Source organism: Ambystoma mexicanum, chromosome 11 (assembly GCF_040938575.1).
Source record: "Ambystoma mexicanum isolate Mex_15411 chromosome 11, UKY_AmexF1_1, whole genome shotgun sequence".
Taxonomy (NCBI): Eukaryota; Metazoa; Chordata; class Amphibia; order Caudata; family Ambystomatidae; genus Ambystoma; species Ambystoma mexicanum.
Genome location: NC_090934.1, coordinates 914,225,184 through 914,243,305, shown reverse-complemented (window position 1 = coordinate 914,243,305; position 18,122 = coordinate 914,225,184).

Sequence of the window (18,122 nt, the reverse complement as noted above, 5' to 3'; positions counted from 1 at the left end):
ATGCAAGTCCTAAGGTCTCCTTCCTTTTTCGGAACGAAGAACAAAGCCGATGAAGCTGGAGATTTTGAAGGACGAATAAACCCGTTAGCTAGGTATTGGTCCAAATATTGTCTGAGGTGAAGATTCTCTGGCTCGGTGAGGGCATAAATCCTGCTGCAAGGAGGAGTTGTTCCGGGTATCAAATCTATTTGACAGTCGTAAGACCTATGAGGAGGCAGGGTGTTAGCTTGATCCTTCCGGAAGACGTCTTGGAATTCCTGGTATTCGGGAGGTAATTTGGGAACCTCCTCCGAAGAGATTGCCACCAGTGAAACATCAGGCCTAGGATAACAAGTGGTAAAACATTCTGGAAACTGAACCGTCTTTGCTCGCCAATCGATCTGAGGATTGTGCTTCTCTAACCAAGGGATTCCCAGAATGATCTGGAACTGAGGAGCCTTGATCACATCAAACACGATTCTCTCCCGGTGTCCATCTTGACTCACTAGCGTCACTTCTTGGGTGGCATGCGCTACTGGTCCGGAGGCTATCTCCGTGCCATCCACAGTAGTAATGACGTCTTTTACAGCCTTAGGGACAAGGGGTAGATTCATCCTTGATACCATTTCACGGTCCACATAATTTCCGATTGCTCCACTGTCGATGTAAGCTTCAATTGCATGCAAACGATCCGGACGTTCAGGACTAATGAGGACCATGGGTACCACGAAATGCGAGGTCACGGGACAGATCTTAACGCTCGGCAAGAGGATCTCTACTCTTGTCGGGCTAGGTCGTTTCCCTGCTCAGAATTTGTGGTACAGGTATCCGCGGCTCCTACAGCCTTCTTAGCTGGTTTCACTGGACAGTCCCGAAGAAAGTGTCCTGAGTTTCCGCAATAGAGGCATAATTGCAGCTGCCTTCTTCTTTCCCGCTCTTTCTGGGTTAAAGGTCCTTTCATGCCCCCTATTTGCATGGGTTCCACCGTGTCAGCTCCCCTAGTAGAGGTTTGTGGTTTAGAAAACACTCGGGTATCAAATTTGGAACGATCTGCCTTCCTGTTCTGCAGTCTGTGGTCCAATTGGACAACTAAGTCAATATAGTCTGAGCATTCTTGTGGAGGATTCACAACTTGAGCTAACACATCCTTGAGCTCTCCACGCAGGCCTCTGTAGAAAAGCGTTATTCTCTTATCCTCGGGCCATTGAGTTTCCACTATAAGTCTGTTGAATGAGGCTATATAAGTCAAGAGGTCTTGATTACCCTGTCGTAATGAAAGAAGTTCATTGTCCAAGGCCTGCCCTTGTGCATGTCTTGCGAACAGTTTCTCCATGCTGGACTGGAAGGCCTGGAAATCATGTAAAACCGGATCATCCTGGGTGACTAAAGGGATCGACCAATCTGCGGCGCTGCCACTGAGATAAGAAAGCACGAAAGCCACCTTGGTCTGGTCTGTTGGGAAAGCAGCTGGTCGACATAAGAAGTGTAAGCGGCACTGGTTGATGAACACCGCAAATTTCTTTGGATCACCAGAAAAGCGTTCGGGCGGAGCCCAGGGCACATTACCGGGCAGATTGATTTGCACTGGATTTAAAGATGATGCAGAAGGATAACTTCCTCCTGGAACGGGCAAAGGTGTCTGTCCTGCCTGTGTTTGTAGCAACTGCCTAGCGAGGTCCTCAGTTCGCTCTTTGGAAATTATCAGTTCTCTTCTTAGAGAGTTCGTTTCCTGACGAGCTGCATGTACTTCTGCTCTTAATTCTCCGAGCAACTGGGCTAGTTGATCAGTGTCTGAGGTTTCCATTGCGCCTGGGTAGGAGTATTGTGGTGGGCTTCGCGTTCTGTAACGCTCACCTGATTCCCACGGAGGCGCGGATCTTGGCAGGAAGGTGTCTGTGACTCGAAAAGTGATGTGTAGGACTCGATTGGCTTCTGGGGTCGAACCTCTTCGCACTGTGTGTCGAACTCGAAGAGTGAGGTTTCTGCAGGTGAAAGAATATGGGGGTTAATGGCCTGGGTTGTTGAATGTCCCTCTCTCTCTCTCTTCCCAGCTTTTCTGTAGAGCCCCCCCCAGGTCAACGTGCTCACCTTAGATAGGTGAATGCTGGGCTCTCCATCTGCGTCTGGTGCAGGGTGCCGTTGCCAGTTCCTTCACTGGTGAAACATTGGCCTCTTGAATTCAGAGGATGGTTACCGTCGTTATCTGCACGAGCGGTGAGTTTCTGGAGACCTTTTGTCTTTATAGTCTTTAAATGCGTGGCACGTTAATATTGAAGACTCTGTGTAATGCTTTTCCCTTATGTATTGCAGGACTCTCGGGATGGAAGATGGAGTGAAGCGCCTGGAAATTCGTAAGTATGGCAAGCGCTCTAACTGTCTCTTTCCTTGCAGCTTAGTTCGTGTTAAAGAGACGCCGGAGTATTCGCAGGCGTTTTATTGCGACAAGCGTGATGGGCGTGAGTAAATACCTGCTTAATGTCTTTTTCTTTTGTCTTTCAGATGTTGGTTTGCAGCGCCGGAGTCAGCGGAATGCTAGTAAGTTTTAACTATACTTTGTCTTCTCAGGCGGCGATGCAGAATGAAGAAATCCGGAATTCACGGCGTGCCGGTAAGTATAACAATGCTTTTGTCTTTGCAGGCGAAGGTGCAGCGTGAAGACACGGCCGCTGCTGATGGATCAGGTGAGAAAGCACCGTGTGTAGAGTTTGTCTTGGTAACCTGTTGTTTCTTGTCTTTTGCAGGTGCTGATGTTGACTGGATACAGGAATGGTAAGTATAATTCTTGCAGGTTCAGGATCAAAAGAGGAAAGGCTGGAACAGACTCGGTGAGCGTTCTGCTGCAGATGCAGAATAACGCGAAGCACGTTTCATCTATCGGGTGTGGTTTAAATAGCCTTGGAGTGATGAGGCGTCTTCTTCCACGGCCCCGCCTAGGTAAGAAAAGAGTTCCAGTTTCCAGAAGAGTTCCAGTGCTGTATCCAGGGAGTGGAGCTGCCCCACCCAGGTAAGAAAGTAGTTCCTGTTCACAGAGGGCTTCTAAGTGGCTGGTAAGTAAGCAGCATGGTCTGCTGCAGGTAAGTCCACCCAAGCACTTTCACACCAATTATGAGCCCGGCGCTACCAGTGCCGGGACCAATGGTTTTGATGAGCCTGGTGCCACCGGCGCCAGGACAGGGTCCAAAAGGTCCCAGTAGGGACCGGCTGGTGCCTAGGATTAGGGTTAGGGGCCTGCTCCCAAGGACGTTGGGCTGGTCCTGGCTCCTTGGGAACAGTGATCATGACAGCGACTTCCACATTACAAGAGAACCTAAAATGGCGGCTAAATCCAAGATGGCGATTTACACAGTTTTCATTAAGGTCAAGACCTTGCAGCGGAATCTATTTACACAATGTTTTAGACAACTTGGCGTAGGCCAACACACATTCAAATAATGCAATAGGAGGTATAATATTATTTCGATTCCAACAGACCCTCCTTTTGCCTATGCCAAGTGCTAACATCATTCCTAATACTTTTGAAAATAACTCCATGTGTTGTCATCCATAGATCCCGAATCATTGTCTGTAATGTCTATAGCCATTAGGTCGTTCATCAAAACCTCTTGTAACACAAATTCTTTAGATGCTGTATCTGGGGCATATATTTTATGCCCTATTGTGCTCACTGCTTGGGCACAACATCCCCTAGCATCCCACATATACTCGGAAGACATTGAAAACAGCAACAAAGGAATAGCAGGATCCCCAAAATAACCAAAATAACAGAAAGCACCTTCCAACCCCAAGATCGTAAAGAATCCCAAAACCAAGTGCTAAGGTTCCAATCTCCTACAGGGATATGTACTTCAGAACTAAGAGTATGCAAGTTCTGTATTGCTTTAAAAATTGTTTGCGAGGAGTCTGGTACGAAAACACAGCAAGCGGACCGCACTAATTTGCATACTCCACCTCGTTCTGCCAAAATGACATCTAATGCCATCCGATTTTGAAGTGCTACCAATCTTATTGCTTTTTGCTCTAAGGTCATATTGTAGAGTATGTCCGTGGTCCGGTTGATCGTTCTCTCCAGTACCCTTGCTAATCCCCTAATGTTCTCTGAGTTTGTTATTTGTCCCCAAAAGGGCACAACTGATTTCGCTATATCTCCCAATACTTGCCCAGGGGTATCTCCGTTCTTGTCTCGTTATGGGCGAGCCTTAGAAACCTCCAATGTACTAGCTACAAATACCCCGGGTAACAATATTCCTAAATAACAGGTTCCCTGCCAATCCTTGGGTAACCAGGGAAATGCTAAACTACCACAAAAAAAATAAACAGCCCCCCCTACAAACAGAGGCCTGTTTTCTCCAGTCAAATTTACAATGTTTTTACAATCTTCAAAATCTCCCATTGGCCTAGTGCCATTTCTTTGTACACAGAAGGGAACCGAGTCAGGGCTATGATTTATAGAATAAGAAGGAGGTATGGCATCCTTATTGCCTATCGGAGCCATTTTAAAGGAAATTAGAGTTTGAAAGGGAAGAGATAGTTTATCAGACTGCCTAATAGAAGCGACGTTAGGTTTACTTCTATTTGCGAAAAGCGAGCATCCCAGGGGAGTCAATTCACGTTTCTCGAAATCATTCAGATTAGTTCCATCAAAGTTCCCTGAAATGCTATCATTCCATCGGCCAAAGAATAGTGCTCTAAGAGAGGCATAGTAAGCAGTCGGTAAAGGTAGAGGATGAATATACCATCCCAGTCCCTTGTTCCCATGTTGCGGTAAATGAGTACAAATCCAACAATTACTCTTATTAAAAATGGCATGAGTAGCATTCATTACTATCATCAGAGTGTTATTATGATACTTTTGTCTATGTTGGGAGTCTCTAGGGGACAGAGTGTGAAGGCGTACAGAGGGAGTCAAAACAGTTGGTACAATCTTGGTCGGTAGTAAAGGTTTCAGAAAATAGATTTCTTCAAAATACCAAAGTCCTACAGCAGCAGTTGCAAAAATAACAATGATCATTATCAAAACACAGCAGTACGTTTTCGGGGCCCAGGCACATTGTTCATTGTCCAATTTGGTCACCCCCTTATTCACAAGTCCAGTGCGGGGGGCAGCAGCGGAGGTGGCAGGCATTGCAGTTCCTCAATCGACGTCCCCAATGTTCGTTGCTGTCGACACTACGGTCGCACGATTTCTTAGTCCTTCCCAACCCTAGCCAGCAGAATCCCTGTTGTTCAACAGAACTTTCTCATAAAAAGGAGAACTTCCAATCACTTCCTTTTTCCAGATGCACGGAAAAACCTGTGCCGTAGTTCTATTTCCTTCGTCGAAGGTTGTACCTGGTGGTACCCAAAATTGTCTGGTCCGGAAGTTAAGTGTCGTCACTTCCTGAGGGAAGCGACATGTCGGAGGCGACGGAAGTCGCAGAGCTTGAAACAGTGTTTTCCGGAAGTGATTTTTCAAGAGAGTGCGGAGACGAAATGGACTGTTCCCCAAGATCCTCGGGCTTAGAGAAATACTCCGACGCACTCACAGCGCTGTTTGCTACTCCAAGATCAGAGACTGTAGCATCAGCGAGGGGTTCTGCTTCTTCTGTAACGTGTGGCGTCGGGTGAGGAAGTTTCTTGACATGCGTCGCGTGAATCCAGTTCATCTTTCCAGCCACCCGCACTGCTGTCCTGGTGACCAGTAACACCTGGTGGGGTCCCCGCCAGCGAGGCGCGAGACAGGAAGACCTCTCATAGGCCTTCACTAGGACCCAACTTCCAGGCTGTATATCGTGTCCTGGGCCCGTGAACCGTACAGGTAACGCTGAATATACCTGGCGATAAATGAAATACAGGATTTTAGCTAACTGGTTACAGTAGTCTACAAGCAATACATTTTCCACCTCTCTCAGGGCTTTAGGTTTTGGGAGACCCCAAATGTTAGCAGATCTCCCCATCACTACCTCAAATGGAGAAAGCCCAGTCTTAGTCTGAGGTGTGGTACGCATAGCTAATAACACAATAGGTAAGGCATCTGGCCATTTTAGTTTGGTATCAGCACATGTTTTTGCAAGCTTATTCTTTAAAATACCATTGTGTCTTTCCACCAACCCAGCACTTTGAGGATGTCTAGCTGAGTGAAATCGTTTCTCAATACATAAGGCTGTGCATATCTGCAAAATTACTGCTGCAATAAAGTGGGGACCATTATCCGACCAAATTACCCTCGGGAGCCCAAATCGAGGAAAGAATTCTTTTACCATAATCTTTGCAGTGGTCATGGCGGTAGCATCTTTAACGGGGAAAGCCTCGACCCATTTACTGAAGGCACAAATAATTACAAGAACATATTTCAGATTATTACATCGTTCCATCTCAATAAAATCAAAGTGAATGACCTCGAAGGGAACAGAAAGAGGCCCAAAGCTTCCCCTTGGAGTCACTGTCCCCTTACCCATGCAGATCATACAGTTCTGGACATGCCTCTTCACAGTCTCCAGAATCTTGTCATTTACCCAAACTTGTTCTAACATTTTCGTGATCTGCTGGGCACACACATGCGTAGGACCGTGTGCCATTGTAACCATTGCCAATACATATGAATCAGGGAGCAACCATTTCCCTTCGGATGTATCCACCCAACACCCTTCATCATCCAGTTTCCCCATTCCTTCAGCCCACCTTTTAGATTCTTCTATTGTGGCATCAGTTTGAATATCTCGCACAGACCCAATACCTTCATCCATTATGTAAGCATCTCTCATTTCCCTCAAGGCATACATGACCGTGCTAAGGCCTGTGGCAGTTTGTCTGGCTATCAAGTCCGCAAAAGCGTTCCCTTTGCCCACATCATCTATGACCTTGCGATGTGCTGCACATTTCATGATCGCTAACTGTTTAGGGAGTGAGAGTGCCGAGAGTAATTGCACTATCCAGGGGCCATGCTGGATCTTGGTCCCATGTGAGGTCAGGAACCCTCTTTCCGACCAGAGACTTCCAAAGTTGTGAGCCACCCCAAATGCGTACTGGCTATCAGTATATATATTTACTCTACGCCCTTGGGAAAGTTCACAAGCTCGGGTCAACGCTATAATCTCTGCGGCCTGCGCGGAGTTATGCGAAATTCTCTTAGTTTCAACAACTTTGCTCAATGTAGTAACTGCATAAGCAGCTGTAGATGTACCATCCGAAAGTTTGAAGCAGGAGCCATCTCAAAACCGCTCCTCTTCTGCATTATCCAAAGGAGTATCTATGAGATCTATCCTGCCCTTCGTTTCTTGTTCAGTGGTATACAGGCAGTCATGTAACACCTCTTAATTTGGATGTGAGGGGCAAACAGAATTAGTTCATACCTTGTTAACCGCGCAGAGGTGAGGTGTTGCGTTTGGGTTTTGTTCAATAGAATATCAACAGAGTGAGGTACCATCAAAATCAAATCATGGCCTAGGACCATTCCCTCACTCTGTTTTACAGACGCGGCAGCAGCAGCGACAGCGCGCAAACATCTTGGCAAAGCGCATGCGACAGGATCAAGGGCGGAGGAGTAATAGCCGCACGGCCTATTCTTCCCTCCGTGTTCCTGTGTTAACACAGCCAAAGCACATCCATCACATTCATGCACAAACAACACAAAGGCCTTGTCATAATTTGGAGTACCCAGAACCGGTGCAGAACATAGCGCGGTTTTGAGAAGCTCAAATGATCGTTGATGTTCCGATTCCCATGGCAGTGGCAGAGAAATGCCCTTCTTCGTCAAAGCCAACATCAGTTTTATCACTAGCGAAAAGTTCGGGATCCACAACCTACAGTAAGAAGCCATACCTATTAGGGCTCTGACTTCCTTCTGTGTATTTGGAACAGACATGCCAGAAATGTGTTTTATTCTTTCAGGTGTCAATCTTCTCCCCTCCTTTGACAGGAGGTAGCCTAAATAGGCGACCTCCTGACAACAATATTGACATTTTTTAAGCGAAGCTTTGTGACCATTTTTAGCTAGATGAACAAGCAACAGTACAGTGCCTTCTTTACAAGCACTCTCAGAGTCTGCAGCCAAAAGCAAATCATCAACATATTGAAGCAGCGTACAGGTAGGTGGCAATTCAAGGGTGTCGAGCTGCTCTTTCAAAGCTCTACTATAAATGCTGGGACTTTCAGTATACCCTTGAGGTGCCCTGGTAAATGTAAATGAGCGTCCCCCCAAGGTGAACGCAAACAGATATCTACTTTCCTTATGTATAGGAATGCTAAAGAAAGCGTTTTTTAAATCCACAACGCTGAAGTGCGTAGCTGTAGCAGGGATCATTGTTAATATCGTCGTCACATCGGGCACAATTGGAAATTGTGGGGCGACCACTCTGTTAATAGCACGAAGATCAATTATGAACCGGTATGGAATTGCATTGTCGCCTTTCTTATATACAGGCAAGATCGGACTGTTACACAAACTACCTGTAATCTCCTCGATCACCCCACGATGCACAAAATCGGAGACAATGCATTTCAAAGCACGTTCGCCCTCAACTGATATTTTATACGGCGGAATGCATGGCAGTTTCACTCCATGTTTCAGAACTATTTTAACGGGCTCAATCTGTAATACCCCGACATCATTGTCGTCTACCGCCCACAAACATTCCGGGACAATGCTAAACTCAGGAGGTAAAGGTCGAATCAAGAACTGAGAATTAGGAAGTTGCTGTGGTGAAACCGTCAGCCGTACTCCATCAGAAGAACAATGAATTACTGCGTTCAATTTCTTTAACAAATTCAACCCCAGCAAATTCTCTCCACAGTTTGAAGTGAGAAGAAAAGGGCAATGGTCCGTAAAGGGACCCAAAGAAACAGATACCGGTGCAGAAACCGGACAGACAGTTGGTATACCAGAAAACCCTACGGAAACATTTGTTTGCCCTGACAGTGGAATGTTTGGAACCCGAGAATGATCAATGGAGCACTTCTGCGCTCCAGTGTCTATCAGAAACTGGTGTTTCCTATTCCCTACTAATAATTCAACGAAGGGGCCTTTCTGATTAACGGGAATAGGTGAAGGTTTCAAACCCTGCTTCGGGCAATCCTAATGAAATACAGTATTGTCGAAAGGAAGCTCTTCAGAAAGGTAGGCAGCAGAAGGGTGATCAAATATGTTCCTCGAGTCCACACTCAAGGTCTGATTTTCTCGTGAAAAAGGTTGCTGAGGATCTTGTAAAAGCTGACCTCTATCAGGGCCCCCTGCTCCAGGGCGTCCCCTAGGTCATCTACCCATACCCCCAAACGCACTGTTTGACCTCTGGCGAAGGACAGGGCACTGTGCTCGCCAATGACCTTCCTGGCGGCAATAAGCACATTGATTAATATTCACAGGACCCAAAGGAGCATTTCCTTTTGGGACATACTGACCTCTAGTCTGTGTCGTGCCTCCTCTGGGGTTTCTAACAATTTGCTGTAATAATACTTTGGTTTTCAAATCTCCTTTCCTCTTTTCAATTTTTTCCTTCTCATTATTAACACGGTTCTCATAATACTGAGCCATGTGCAAAACCTCAGATTGAGATTTTGCCTGCCAAGCGCTCTCAGAGGACATAATCTGTGACTGGATGTCAGGTAACAATCCATGTACAAATTTGTCCACGAACAACCTTTTCCCAGACTCTGTACCTGAATCCTGTCCACTGAAGTCAGAAAATACCTGCTCGAATCTATTAAAAAATTTGGTGGCGCCTTCAGTTTTTCCTTGGACACAGGCCGTAAGCTTGTCCCAAATAATTCTTTTCTCTGGAATTATAGTTTTTAGTTTTGCGACAATTCTATCAGGCAAAGTAAGTATTACCTGTGGTGGTTTCTCACCAGCTGGTCTTTCCCCATCAATTCTAATCATATTAGCCCACGTATCTCCCAACCCTGGCACATCGTCTATTGTCCGAACCTGTTTCCATACATCTACAGGTAGGAGTACAGGGAATAACAAGTCAATATCACTCAAGGTGAACACAGAGGACTGCAAGACAGACTCTATTTCTTTGTAAAACCCCGTCGGGTTTTTCCTGGTATCGGGAACTGATTGTCTAATTGTGTTCACTTCCTGTCGTGAAAACGGGACGTGAACAAATTGCGATACATAATGTGCAGGGATATCCACAGCGGGGGCACCAGTCCCAGCGTTGGCGGGGATCTCAACTTTTGGGACAAAGGTCGGAGGAACCTCTCTCATAGGCAACTGAGATATAGGTACCTCCGGCCGCTTACTAAGCAACAGGGCCAGGTCGAGCGCTAAGGCAGCTGTAGAAGTATCAGGCGAAAAAGCCCTTTTCCAAATCCCCAACAATTCTATGGGGCAACTAACCTTCTTTCTTACACATTCTTCTTGCAGGTACTGTACCATCACCTGAATTACCTTTCTTTGCATTTCTACTGTATACTGACTATACGTGTCATATACTTCATCTGGCGGAATCGATGAATCCGAGATCCATCGAACCGCATCTTTAGTACAAATTCGTACTTCCTCAGGTGCCGATTTACGGCATGGAAGGAACCGTTTCTGTACATATATTCTATCGTCTTCGTCGTCCTCATCTCGTGACTTTTCAAAGTCTTTCCTAAACTCGAACAATTTTTCAACATGCCCATATACTTTCTGCTCTGTGTCCCTCGAAAGTGCCAAAGCATTCAGATCTCTCACTCCTTGTGGAAGATCTGAATTTTGTAATCTACCCCACATCACACACAAATGAGTCCCCAAACCTTCGATAAAAACATTTTTCTCGGGAAAACTATTCAAATTAGATAATGTGGAAAAAACATTAACTTGATCACCTTTCTCCATGCAATGCTTAGCCCATGCAAACAATTCCTGTTTCTTATCTGCAGAAACAGTATTATGGGTGACGATCTTTGATCCTACACCTGGATCAACTTCAGTCAATACGGGGCCACTCGGGAGCAGAGGTGTAGGTAAATTTAATAAAGGTGCAACTATCGGTGTAGAAGGAAGGGGCGGTGCGATAGGTGGAGGAACAACAACTAGAGGACTAGGAACAATAGGTTGTAGAGGGGGAACAGGAATAACAACAGGAGCAACAGCAGGAATGGGCAGAGCGCCCAAAATAGGAGCATACGGAGGTGGCGCTGAGGCATCAGGCCTGCGTTCGTTTAACAATTTCTCAATAAATTCCTCAGAAACATGAAAATCTTTAGAGGGGTACATTTTCTGGATTCCAAGTGAAAAAGCTCTATCCATATTTTTAACTGATTCTGAACGTTTTTCTTTATCATATAACAATGCTTTTTCGGCGTTTGTTTTATGACGACGTGCATGTTTATCCCTACTTTTAAGCTGCTGTAACGCTTCTTTTTTCCAATTCTGTAAAACATCAAAGGCTGCAGGTCTAGCCTTCTTCTTTAGCAAGATTGATTCTAAGCATTCAATACGGGGGATCTCAAAACTACCGTTGATTGGCCACTGAAATTCGGAGGCATGTCTGGTCTGTCTGTGCCAAATATCATTAAATACTATACTTCCAATGCCATACTTACAGTACATAGTACATGCCGCCGACCCCTCCTGTGGTGCCGGGCAGCTAAATTGCAAGGATTGACGATCGCTGCGGAACAGAGCCCTAAAGCAGCTAGACAATTTCCCAGGCATTTCACAAAAAATTGGTGTTACCTGGTCAATAATTGTGTCTGCAGATACAATACGCCAAATTCAAATTGTCAGGGTTAAATTAAGAGCCGGGTCACGACTGCCCCTGACCAAACCTAAGGAGGACCGTACGGTTTATCAAAGAACTTACCTAATGTGTTTGGTGGTTTCGGCAAATCTGCCCGCCTCAAAAAATGGACCCTCGTCAAGATGCCGTGTCAGACCACACAACTATCGTCCAAGGATCGGATCGTGCAGCGCTGCCGAGGTATTGCGTCTCGTTCGGTCGGGCCCGAAGAATCACACCGTCCGATCCCGGTTCGATAGTCTGCGTCAACCTTCAATGATCCGGCATCAATCTTGAGGGTCCCTGTTTGGGCGCCAACTGTGAAAACAAAGAAATTGATATGAGGCCGGGAAGCCCAAAGGAAACACACCAACACAGGTTACAAAGAACATACCAAGTGCTTTATTTAAAAGCTACAACAGTTACCAAAAAGTCAATTGACAAACGGATAGCTATTCGGCTCTCAGAGTAACATAACGAACTTCAACGAGAGTTCACTGCGTTAGTGAGAGAGACCGTACATTGGGATACTCGTGCTTTTATACTCTTTATCCAGCTCTGGCCAACCCCCTTGCGGGTTAACCATTCTTAGGACCAGGTCTAGGGTTTCTTGCCAGGTCAATCCCATAATGTATGCATTTTGATCAGTTTCGCTGATACAGTTGTTCATTTACACATAGGTCAGGGATAGGACAAGGTCCCAGTTCGCGACCCCAACAAGTGGCCTGCAGGCATATTATTTATTCATGTGTGCAGAGGTCACAACGGCCAGAATCTCACTCGGAATGTCATTCGGCCTCCATTATGGTGTTCAGGGTGACTTCCACATTACAAGAGAACCTAAAATGGCGGCTAAATCCAAGATGGCGATTTACACAGTTTTCCTTAAGGTGAAGACCCTGCCGCGGAATCTATTTACACAATGTTTTAGACAACTTGGCGTAGGCCAACACACATTCAAATAATGCAATAGGAGGTATAATATTATTTCGATTCCAACAACACAAAGGAGAGCAATTACTATGATTCAGGCAAAGACTGACTCAAGGTTTTCAAGTAAAAGAATATACATTTATTTCACTCTTCAGTTGTATAACATTACACCATTATAAGCAGTTTAAAAATCACACTCTCAATACACCACACCACTTCCCTTAAATCCCAGACAAGTTAAGCTCACAAAATGAAGTTGGAGCAAAATGGCACTCCAGCAATTTAAAAGGGAGGGAAGGGCAAATGTTATTAGAAATTAGAACAGACCAACAAGTAAGTACTCTTGGCATTTGAGCAAGAGGAACTTCAGTGAGGAGATCAGATGGAAAAGGCTTAGGGCTAAAGTCAATGGGTCAAAAGTCTTTTGCTCAAGATCACACAGTTCAGGGTAGTTTGCGGTAAAGTTTGTGGCACGGTTTCATGACGAGGTTGGTTGGTAGAAAAGTTAGTTTAAAAAGAAGAGAAGGACAAGCCCTCGGATTGGAGAAAGATTTCACACACTTTCCCCGTGACTGAATGAAACGATCTACCGGGTTTGCACAGTACCTTAAAACGTAGAGGAAGTTTTAGCTGAGGCGGACATTCCTGGTAGTTCCTGCAGGCTCACGGTTCCTGAAGCGACTGTCGGACTGATCAGAAGTAGGAAGACTGGAGGGTCCTGCACTACGCAGGGAAGAAACCAGCAGCAGAGCAAAGCAACAAATAAAAGGTCTGCTCCTTAAAACCCAAGCAGGGTCCGACCTTCCTGGCTATCTGGCCCACTATAGCTCTGCACAGCGAATTCGACCAGAGGAGGGGTCCTGGCTTGCAGTTTGGGCAGACTAGTTGGTCCCACCAGCTCAAGGGAAGAAGTTAACTGGAGGATCTTCTCTGTTGTCAGATTCTGGAGATTTGGACCAGCAGCAGGGCTTCACCGGGCGGTTCAGTCATTGTAGGGGTCCTCTTCAGCCAGTTCCTCGTTGGTTCTTTCATTCCAGTGGTGACTCGGTCTTTCCAGTCCCAGAGACCTGCTTCTTATGCATTTTTGCCCCATTCATACAGCCTGGCTGGCAATCACACAGCAGGGTGGCTGGCTTGGCAAGGCCAGTCCCCTTAGCCAATCAGACAAGAGTGCGACTTGGGTTACCAAGGGAACCCATCGCAGGGGTCCGAAGTCCCCTCCCTCACATCCTGCCTACCCAGACTTTCAGGCGCCTTGAAGAGGGCTTCTGTGCAGAAGCCCATGAAAAGACAGTGAACAAAGGAATCATCACTGGTTTGGCATGCAGAGAAGAACACAAGAAAGACTTTAACAAAAAGAAATGGCGACTAAACTCAGCCGGAGCCAAAATAAAATGTATTTGGTCAAGCGGGTTTATGTTCGAGGCTTAAATAATAGCCTAAAACAATACCACGGTTATATAATATAACCGCGGTACAAAAGTTTGTGTAGTTACCACTGCCACTAGCCAAGTCTTAATGTAAAGGGAGTGAAACAGTGCTCCAAGAGACACAGAGAAAAAGGGATAAGAATTAACCCTTTCCAATACTCCATGTAAAATGGGTGTACTGGGTCTGTAGTTTAAAGAGACTACATAAAGTTAATGGCAACTTTACATGATTCTGGGAGACAGTAGTCAGTCCCAGAAAAATGGAGTCAGAGGGAAGTCGAAAAGACAACCCTGTGTTACTGCACTGCGGGTGCTGTGTAACACACACACAAATTGTGCTCATGGAGTGGGTGAGGCTCCAGAGCCCAAGAGCACACAAATGGTAAAAACACACACAGCAAAACACATGTAAGAGTGGGAGAAAAAGGCTCACACTCTTACCAGGTGAAACAATAAATCCTAGAAATCCAGCAAAGCTGCTGAGGGACTCAATAGCTAAGGGAAATTAGCCATTTATGAGAATTCTCCCTAACATTCATGAGGGCCTGTAGTCCACAGGACGCCGGGCACCTTCTCCAAGTCATCTTTGAAAAATGCTGCATGCTGCCGCTTTATTGCCATTCGTTGTGGTATTTCCCTTTTCTCTATTCTAATCCAGTATGTAATGCTCATAAAGAACACTACTTCATAGTCTGTTAGGTCTTCTGTAAACATGTCATCATCAGTAATGTCAGTCAACCTGTCCCCTTCTTTGAGAGCTATTACTGGTTCTCCACGGTCTACTCTCATCATCCGTCAGCATGGCCATTTCGCTTTGAACTATGGCTGGTTCTAACTCTAGAGGGATAGTCTGTCCCCCCTCTTTGTCTATATGGATCTGTGGTCTGAACAATAATTTGTAAGGTATCCTCACGGTCTTCCCAACTAACCCATGCAGCCATGTTATTAAAATTCTTACTCCATATAGAAAAACTTCTGGATCTACTGGAATGCCTCACAGAGCCATTTGCCCGGTGAATGCCAGAATAAATTTGCCCACATTTAACTAGTTTATTCCAGGAGTGGAAAGCATTATTGCTTCGTCAGTGAATGAAATCGTTATGTTAAGTTTTGTCATCAAGTCTCTTCCCTGGTGTCTTTCGTGAATACAACTATAGAACAGACATTTCACAATCTCCTATAGAGACTAGTAATTCATCAGTAAGAGGAACTCAACTTGTAGCACCAGAGAACCCTTGAGCATTCATGGCAATTCCCGACATTGGACATTTTCCCTCTCGTATACATGAACGAGTAGCCCCAGTGTCTGCTAGAAAAGAAAGAAGATTGCCTTCTACTGTCACATGAACCCTTGGGGGTCTGGGGTCACTGATATACTGAACACATGAAGTTGCCCTGTGAGCTGTCCTATTGTGGGTACATGCATACCACCATACCTGTGAAAGGATTCCCTCCTACCACAGTGGCATCTCCTATTCTTGGTGTCAGTAATTGTCACATGTTTGCATACTGCTGTGTCTGCATGGGGGCGTGTTGCAACTGCCCTTGCAGTGGATTCATTTGCACTTACTCTGGTTGCTGTGTCAGTTACATTTGCAGTGTTTGTGTCTGAAACACTGTCTGATCTTGTGATCTTGAGCAAACCCTTCCCTAGTTGTGCTATATGGTGGAAGATAAGCTGCCCCCACTCTTGAGAATTGGCCATTCTGTACATTCCATTGGCTTCCACATGCACGTGCAGTGTGTCCTGTCATCCCACATGTCCAACATAAGGGGGAGGCCACCTGACTAGTACTCCTTGGTTGAATCCTCCTTGTGCATTCTGATTCTCATTCTGCGCATTTTGAAACCCACCTTGATTGTTATGGCATCCATCCCTTCCGTTATATCCCATACTTCTGCTTCGTGGCATGAACCCATTCCCTCCTTGGTCCATCTGGCGCTGATTATTCACCTGTGATGCACCCACTGCTTGCTGCATTCACAGTCCTTCTCTGCCGGTCAATACCGCCCTTCTATGGCAATTTTCGACAGCTTCTTCTGAAATAATTTGGCTTCCTCTATTTTCATAGCCTCATATTTCTTCTTGTTTTCCTCTTGCAACAGCCAACAGTGATGCACTGCCGTCAACTGTATTTCAGTTCACGGCTTTGCTTCCATTCCCACTTTTTTCTTCAGTTGCCTCTGTACTGGCGCGGGCAAGCCTTGACATAAAATGTGGTAAAATATTGCCATTGTTTTTCCCCACAGTTACTGCGGTTCAAGTTGCCAACCCTCTTGAATATTCTGAATGCAAGCAAGAGGGTCTTCATCTTCCTTCATCTTATGTGTCGTAATTGCACCCATATCTGATGTGTCGGGATATTGCACCCTGAGAGCCCTTCAAACATCTGCTCTACAATTATTGAATGGCGCTCCGTCGTGCGCTGTATTTTGTGCTGTCACACTTGGATAGCCTGCTCTCCTCCATATATCATCAGCTCTTTCCCCAAGAATAGCTGCTAAGAGACCCTTAATGTCCCATGTCATTTTTTCTAATTCATTTCCATTTCCCGGCACCCAACATCAAACTCGGGAACTTGCAACTAAAATTATCCTTAGCCATCTGTGGCCATGCAATATACTGTGGTCTTGTTCCGCCTTTTTCCAATAAGGGAGTCTGTCTAAACCCTAACCTGCAGTCTCCCATCGTCTGCCTATTCATGACAGGGACAATCGTCCCTGTCCATCTCCTTGCTGGTAGAGATCTTAACTTGCTCACATTTGGCAGTGATTCTCCCTTCTCACTACACGTTCGTCCTCTGGGACGCTCTGGATATGCTTTGGGATCTGGAGTCCTATCCGTAGGTTGCTCTAAATCAGACCATCTTACTTGTTCATCTGCGGGCTTCCCTCAGGGTCACACGCACTCCCTCCCTCTTCCCCAAGGAAGGATTCTCTTTCCTCATCTGACATGTCTAATCCCCAATTAGTGTGACTCTCATCCCCTTCATCCTTATGTAAGTCCGGTCTGCTTAAGGATAACACTCTGTGCTTGAGGCTGAATGTATTTTCTTCTTCACTTCAATACTAGGGACTGATCTCCCTTCCCTCGGGTTCCAGATTTGCTACCTTCCTTCAATTCTTGATAGGCCTTATCGATCCTGTCTCCGATACTTCCTATATCAAAATTCTCTTCTTCAAATGCTACTCTAGATGCCCTGATGTTGCTTCCTTTAACAGAATAAACTCTTCTATTCTGTCCCATCGTATTGCTGGGCTTGGCTCTACCGGTTCCTTATGAACAAGGCTAATTCAAAGTCCTGCTTTCTCCTTCTTTGTTCTAACTCTTCATCTAATTCTCTTCGTGTTCTCGTCTCCCTTCTAATTCTTTCCTCTTCTTGTCTTCTCTCTTCTCTCCTTATTTCTGCTCTCATTTCCTCCTCTTCTATTTGTCTCTGTATCCTTTTGTCCCTTAATTTCTGCACTTCCTCCTCCTCTCTCGTCCCTTTTTTCTATCCCTTCGTTCTATTACTCTCTGCCTATTGTCATGCTTTCTTTGTTCCTCTGCCCACTCCTGTTTTTTCTCTTGCTCCTCCTTATACATCTGTTCTCATTGTTCCTTGCTCTTTCCTTTGTGCTCATCTTCCTTCAGTCTTTGCTCTCGTTCTCTGTCTTTTCTATCTTGTTCGTCCTTATCTTCCCTTTGCCTTACTTCCTCAATGTTTTTCCCATCTAACTTAAGTAATATCTGTCCTCCCATCCATTTGTTCTGCACGAGTGTTACCTCATCAACTTTGTCCTTTTCCCCTTTCCATCTCTTAATCTCTCTTTCTATTTCTGTTGATATGTTTGACCGCTCACTCTTCTCTTTACTTTGTATGATCTGAAAGATCTCTTCCTTGCTCTTACTCGCCTCTGGACTGTCATCACTGCTATAAGCAGGCAGTTTGTATATCGGATTACTATACCCTGTCACTGATTTCAGTTCCTTTAAAGGATACAACCCTATTTCTTCCGCACTAGTGCCTTTCACTTTAGGCGAGGCATGGGGAGCTGAGGGCTCAACACCTTCCTCTTTACACTGATTAAGCATCCACTCCTCAGGTGGTGGATC